Consider the following 7,510-nt stretch of genomic DNA (forward strand, 5'->3'; position numbering starts at 1 on the left):
AATAAAGAAGTCATTGTATGGGTTGAAATAGTCTTCAAGAGCCTGGTTTGACAGATTCACAACATTTGTTAAAGCACAGGGGTATGGTCAAGGGCACTCAGACCACACATTGTTTACAAAGAAGTCTGGTTCAGGAAGATCTCAGTACTTATTATTTATGTAGATGACATTGTGTTGACCGGTGATGATACTATTGAAATTATGAACTTAAAACAAAGATGGCAGAAGAATTTGAAATTGCGGTACTTCCTTGGGATGGAGGTGGCTTGGTCGAAAGAGGGTATCTCAATCTCACAACGAAAGTAAAATTTGGATCTCCACAAAGAAACAAGAATGACTGGGTGTAAACCAGTAGACACCCCTGCAGAGTATAATGCCAAATTGAGCAATATTAACAATGAAGCTCCTATCAGTAAAGAGAGATATCAGCGATTAGTCAGGAAGTTGATATATTTATCTTACACGAAACCTGATATATCATATGCAGTGAGTGTTGTCAGTCAGTTCATGCAAACTTCCTACAAGGAACATATGACAACCATCGAACGCATTCTATGATATCTGAAGGACACTCCTGGTAAAGGCTTACTGTTTAGGAAGTCAAGTAAACGTTGCATAGAAGCATATACTGATTTGGACTGAGCTGGGTATGCTGTTGATAGTAAGTCTATGTCTGGGTATTGCACTTTTGTTTGGGGCAATCTGGTCACTTGGAGAAGTAAAAAATAAGGAGTGGTTGCAAGAAGTAGTGTAGAAGTCGAGTACGGGGCCATGAGTTTGGGGATATGTGAAGAAATCTGGTTGAAGAAAGTGTTGACAGATCTTCGACAAGAAATGAACTTCCAATGAAATTATTTTGTGACAATAAAGTAGCAATAAGTATTGCAAACAATTTGATCCAGCATGATAGAACCAACCACGTCGAAATTGACAGACATTTCATCAAAGAAAGACTAGACAATGGAAGCATATGCATTCCCTACATCCCTTCTAATCAGCAGATTGCAGATGTCCTTACAATGAGGTTGTTAAGACAGAGTTTTGATTATTGTATTAGCAAGTTAGGTCTTATTTATATTTACACCCCAACTTGAGGGAGAGTGTCGAAAAGGGTTGGTTTGCCCTAGGGGCATATTTGTAATTTTCTTATGGGCCTAGGGATTCCTGTCTGTCTATTTATTTGAGCAAGTCTTCCTATATTTCTGTATCACTTGAATAATAAAAAAAAAGTCTCTATCGTGGTTTTTTCTCCCTGGCCTAGGGTTTTCCACGTAAACCATTTGTGTTTCTTTTTTCCTTCCTCTTTTATTTTCATCATATATCATATGATCAATGTGATGTATGAGATACATCAAGTGGAGGATTAATGTAAATGAGATTTACATTAAGTACCATGAAATAGAAAAAGAGCTATGGTTTATACGTTTCATGAGATGAAATATTAAAACTCTAGGTTATAAATATAGTATGGTAAGTTGGTTATCATATATATTTATAATAATATTAATTATTGGATAATTATAAATTTTTCTCTGATAACCAATTGAGTGGGAGGTTATTGGTGATTTCATGGTAACCGTGAGATAAAAGAAAAAATGTTTTCCTAAATTTAGTAGTTGAATTGAGATTTCTATTCTCGGAAATAACTCACAGTTGGCAGTCAAGTGAATGAGATTTACTAAATGACAGCTGAAGAGATACTAGACGATCGTGGAGTGATTAGCTAAACGATCGTGGAGATTCTTCTAAACGATTGGGCATCGCCTATACGATAGACCTTGTCATCTCCCACTTGCTCAATCATTTACACGATTATTCTTCCTCCGGTCTTGTCCTCTAACCAAGTCCATACAGAGCCCACACTTCTGGATTCTCACACCAAGAATACCAAGGTAGCCATTGTGGTTGTGTCGTATTTAACTCAACATCGTCGAGGTTTTTGGAGGTCGTTCGCTATGTTCGTGGTCTTGTAGTTCGTTGTGTTCATGATTGCTGTGATCGTGATGTGTTGCGGTCGTAGTGTTCGAGCGCTTGGGTTTGTAGTCTTGCTGATTGTTCGAGCGTTCGTGATCGAGGATGTTTGAAGATGAGTCTTCAAAGGTATGTGTATTCTTTCCCTTGATTGTTTAGTAAAGCATGTTGTAATTTCATTTTGTGCATAGTCTATATGTTTCTGTTTCTTGATTATAATTATTAATGTTCATATACGATTGAAATTTGGAATGATCATTCCGCTGCTCATGGAAATCCTCATCTTCGACTTCCTTCAATTGGTATCAGAGCCAAGTTGTTCTGATATTCCAAATTTCACTTCTGTTTTAGACTTCCTTTATAGTCATGGTGGGTTTTCTGCATTTGCATTTAATTGTTAAATACATTTGTGGATGGCGTTGATGAATGTTTACGGGTTAATTGCCTCTGTTTAAAGCTTTATTTAAATTACAAAGTGTTAATTTGTAAGGGCCCCTATGTTTTTGGGCATAGTTAACATGCAATTGAGTCTGTAATTCAAAGTGTTTGAGTTAGTTGAGTCATTCGTGATGAAGTTTCGAAGCATGGAGATGCGGTTCTTAGCGAAGAAGAAGACCAAGAGTTGGTCGTGTCGTGTAAGGTAAATGATCGTTGGCATTTAACTAAACGATCGTGTAGATTTTTCTATGCAACCGTGTAGTATTTACCGTTCATTTAGTTAATACAAAATGATAGAGTAAATTGTTTGCTCTATCGCGTAGCGTTGGTTGCCCGATCGCGTAGACACTGGAGGTAAATGATCGAGTGGGAGCATTTGATGCTCATCGTTTAGAAAAAAGGCACACGCTAAACGATCGTGTAGTTAGCATGCCTCATCGCATAGTTACTGACTACACGATCACATAGTATACAATACGAAAGCGCTCGCTCAACGATCGTTTAGACGATCGTGCTTCATCACATCGTAGTTATTTAGACGATCGTATAAGGCATGCATTGCGAAGCACATTGCACGATCGCATACCTCATGCTTCATCGCATAGTAAAAGGGTACACAATCATTTAGCTCTGGAAGCGTAGGAAAATGGTTGAGTAAAGCATTTATTCTTTTGTGTAGATGATCACAGGAAAGTTTGGTACACGATTAGTGGAGATGCGTTGCTTCGCCCGGACAGTTTAAGTCCCAGTTCGCCTGTTTGAACCGGAGACTCCTTGTATATGTAATAGTTAACTTTTAGTTTTGAGGCAATTTTTCCCGGTTCATCAACATTTGTTTAATATACATGCTATGTATGTGGTTTATATGGCAAAGTGTTTGACATATATATTTGAAACCCACCTTAGGTTGTGCAATTATTCATGGATCATGTATTATAAGTGTTATAATATGGCATGATGAAATTACAAGAAAGCATGTGCATGCATCATAAAATATAAGAGTTATATTTGTGCATGCAGTAAGTATATTCATGCATCATCTTTATATTATAAGCGTTATAGTATAAGGGTGAATGGAAGCATGTTTTGTTTGGTTCGTTGCTTGTTTGTATAAGAGTTATATAAAAAGAAGCAAGGAATGAACAATGCATGGAGCATGACACTTAGGCTGTTTATAAGAGTTATGAATGCCTTGTATGTGTTTGCTTTGTGTTGCAATTGGTTTTGGTTGTTTCCGGTTATAAGTGTTATAAAGGAAATTAGAACTAAAATTGATAAGAAAAAGTTGCCTCCGGACCTAGGTGAACTCATGTTTTAAAAGGGTTTTAAAATTGGATTGAGATAGACCTAAGTTCAAAGGTTCTAATAGGATTAATAACCTAATTTAATCTTTTTAAATTGATTGGCATAAAATATTAAAATTGTATTAAATCTATCTATAAGGGACCTTTTGTCTAAGATGGGTTCTGTCTAGGCTGGGTACTTAAGATGACGGAAACGGAACATCCCTACCTAGGAACCTACCTAGAAAGGTGAATTAGATAGATTTTCTGCAAGCATGCGACAGTTGGTCAAAGACTCTGTTAAAGAGTTTAATGGATGATGATCAAAAGTTGTTTCAACTATCCTAGGTAAAAGTTACTCTTGGGCAACCCTAGGTTATAAACTTGAAGTTTGTGAAATGACGATGTGGATTGGAACAGGGCATGTCGTCTCGTCTGTGGCAATTGGAGGAATCCAGTTGACTTTATAGAATAAATTTCTTGTATTAGATAATATTTATGTGGTTCCTGATTTGAAAAGGAACTTTATTTCTGTAAAGTGTTTGTTAGAACACTCCTATGCAATCAACTTTTTTGTTAGTAAAGTGTTTATTTCAAAAAAAAAATGGCATTGATATTTGTTCTGCAAAACTCGAAAATGACCTTTATATACTAAGACCATTAGCTACTAAGGCCCTCCATAATATTGAAATGTTTAAAACTACAGTAACTCAAAATAAAATACTTAAAATTTCTCCAAAAGAAAATGACCAACTTTGGCATCTAAGATTAGGTCACATAAATCTCAATAGCATTGAGAGATTAGTAAATAACAAACTTCTAAATGAGTTAGAAAAAAATTTCTTTACCGGTATGTGAATCATGCCTTGAAGGTAAAATGACAAATAGACCTTTTACTGGAAAAGGTCATAGGGCCAAAGTGCCTCTAGAGCTCGTACATTCAGACCTTTGTGGTTTGATGAATTTCAAGGCTAGAGGATGTTATGAATATTTCATCAATTTTATTGATGATTATTCCAGATATGGGTATGTCTACTTAATGCAACATAAGTGAGTCTTTTGAAAAGTTCAAAGAATTCAAGGTTGAAGTTGAAAATGGATTAAATAAAATGATTAAACATTTCGATCTAATCGAGATGGAGAGTTTATGGATCTATCTTTCAAAAACTATTTGATAGAACATGGAATAGTATCCCAACTCTCAGCACCTAGTACACCTCAGTAGAATGGTATATCAGAAAGGAGAAATTGAACCTTATTGAACATGGTTCAATCTATGATGAGTTACACTTCCTTACCTGACTCATTTTAAGGTTATGCAGTAGAGACTGCAGCGTATATCCAAAACTGCGTTCCATCCAAGAGTGTTGCTAGAACACCTTTGGAGTTATGGAATGGTCGTGAAGTTACATCATTTCAGAATCTGGGGTTACCCAGCATACATGCTTGAGGCTAATCCTAAGAAATTGGAAGCACGTTCAAGATTATGCCTATTTATAGGCTACCCCATAGGAACGAGAGGTGGTCTTGTCTTTGATCCAAAAGAGAACAAAGTGTTTGTATCGACAAATGCTACTTTTTTGGAAGAAACCCACATAAGGGAGCACAAGCCATGTAGCAAAATCACGTTGAATGAAATTTTCCAAGAAACTACTGAATCTTCAATAAAGAGTTGTTGAAGAACCTACTCAACAAGAGTTTTTGAAGTAAGATCATCTAGTAGGTCAAATCCACCTCAAGTTTTTAGGGAACCTTGACGTAGTGGGAGGGTTGCGACACCCCTTGTTCGCTATATGGGTTTAACATAAATCCTGGCTATGATAGCTGATGGTGAAGTTGAGGATCCATTATCTTACAAGAAGGAAATGGAGGATGTTAACAGAGATGATTGGATCAAATCAATGGATCTCGAAATGGAGTCTATGTACTTCAATTCAGTATGGGATTTTGTAGATCAACCTGATGGGTTTAAACCTATAGGTTGCAAATAGATCTATAAGAGGAAATGGGGTGCTGAAGGGAAGGTACAAACCTTCAAGACTAGATTAGTAGCAAAAGGTTCTACCCAGGTTGAGGGAGTCGACTATAAGGAGACTTTCTCACCTGTTGCCATGCTCAAATCTATCCGGATACTCTTGTCCATTGCCTCATATTATGACTATGAGATTTGGTAGATGGACGTCAAAGTTGCCTTTCTGAATGGAATCTTGAGGAGACTATTAACATGGTGCAACCTGAGGGATTCATAATCCAAGGTCAAGAGAAAAAGGTTTGCAAGCTTAATCGGTCCATTTATGGACTAAAACAAGCATCTCAATCTTGGAACATAAGGTTTAATACTGCGATCAAATCTTATGGCTTTGATCAAAACATTGATGAGCCTTGTGTTTACAAGAAAATCAATAATAGTTCAATAGTTTTTCTAGTATTATATTTAAATGATATCCTATTCATTGGGAATGATGTAGATGTTGGATTTTATGTCCTAAAACTCGTAGTTTTTAAACAATAAAACTTAGTCTGAAAATTCAATAAGTTGTTATTGAATATATGAATTGCTTATTTCATTTTAGAAATAAATCTAATAAACTAAAAGATCCATGACTATTACATGAATACTTGAACTTTATGTGAAGACATAAAAGTGGATCAGGTTCGAGTAAATAGTCAAAATGGTCTATAGTGTATGAATAAGGTTGGGTGCCTTAATCGAATGCGTCCCACTCTGTAGTTGTTACAAGGAGTTTTAAAGTGCTACAGACGAAGTGATCCTAATTCGTACATATCATAACATGAGGAGTGGGGGCGTCTTGTGCAATGAGTTTGCACAAGATTGGATCATGAAATAAGTCACTCTTACTTTATAACGTTGTTTACTATTTAAGACTGACTATTTCAAAGCGATGACCTAGGTAACTTGACCTTAATCCTAAGTTAACTATGAATTCCTGTTTATTCGGGATTATCTTTAGACTTGCATAGGTGAGGGTGGCTCAACAACGCCGGCTCAATAGACCTCCATTTTAGGGGTAAGACCGAGTAGATAGCTGGAGACATAGGGTGCAAGATGGAATTCACTCCTACTCGCTTTTAGGGATAGTAGAGAGTTTGTTTCCTTAAGTGCCGACTTCAGGTCTTGAACAAGGGGTCTCATCCTCTCATTGGCCCGAGAGAGACTCGGTTTGATGATTGGATCACAAACCAATTGTTCATTAGAGAATCAATGGGACTTAAGGAACAAGAGGTAATCTCAGGAGTAAAACAATCATTTGACCCAGCCGTTATTACGAACAACCTGTGAAGGGATAACTTATTAATCATGGTTATATCGAGTGGACATAATATATCTATAGTGAAGGGAGTGCAACTTTGGGCTTTAGTGGAATGACCCAGTAGTTAACGAATGAGGGTTAATTCGGTGTAAAGAGTTTAGCCAATTAATCTCGGATCGTTGGAGCTCATGATCTGTAGGTCCACGAGGTCCTCCTACTAGCTCACAAATGGATTAGTCTTGGAGTGGCATGATAAGTTGATTTGAAACGTTCGAATTCTAATTAAGGGAATTAGTAATTATATATGATATAATTACGCGTTTAATTTTTGGAATTAAATGAAATTGGAGAATCAATTAATATTTAAATATGATTTAAATATTAGATTCATGATAGTGGAATTGGAAAAAAATTAATTTAATATTTGATATTGAATTAATTAAATTGTTTAATTAATTATTTGTTATTAATTTTATTTAAAAACTAATTATTGAATTAATTTTGTAAAATTAAAAAAAATCATTTTTGAAAAGAAAATTAATTTGA

The sequence above is a fragment of the Benincasa hispida genome, chromosome 8 (genome assembly GCF_027475165.1).
Source record: "Benincasa hispida cultivar pf3 chromosome 8, pf3_genome.v1.1, whole genome shotgun sequence".
Taxonomy (NCBI): domain Eukaryota; kingdom Viridiplantae; phylum Streptophyta; class Magnoliopsida; order Cucurbitales; family Cucurbitaceae; genus Benincasa; species Benincasa hispida.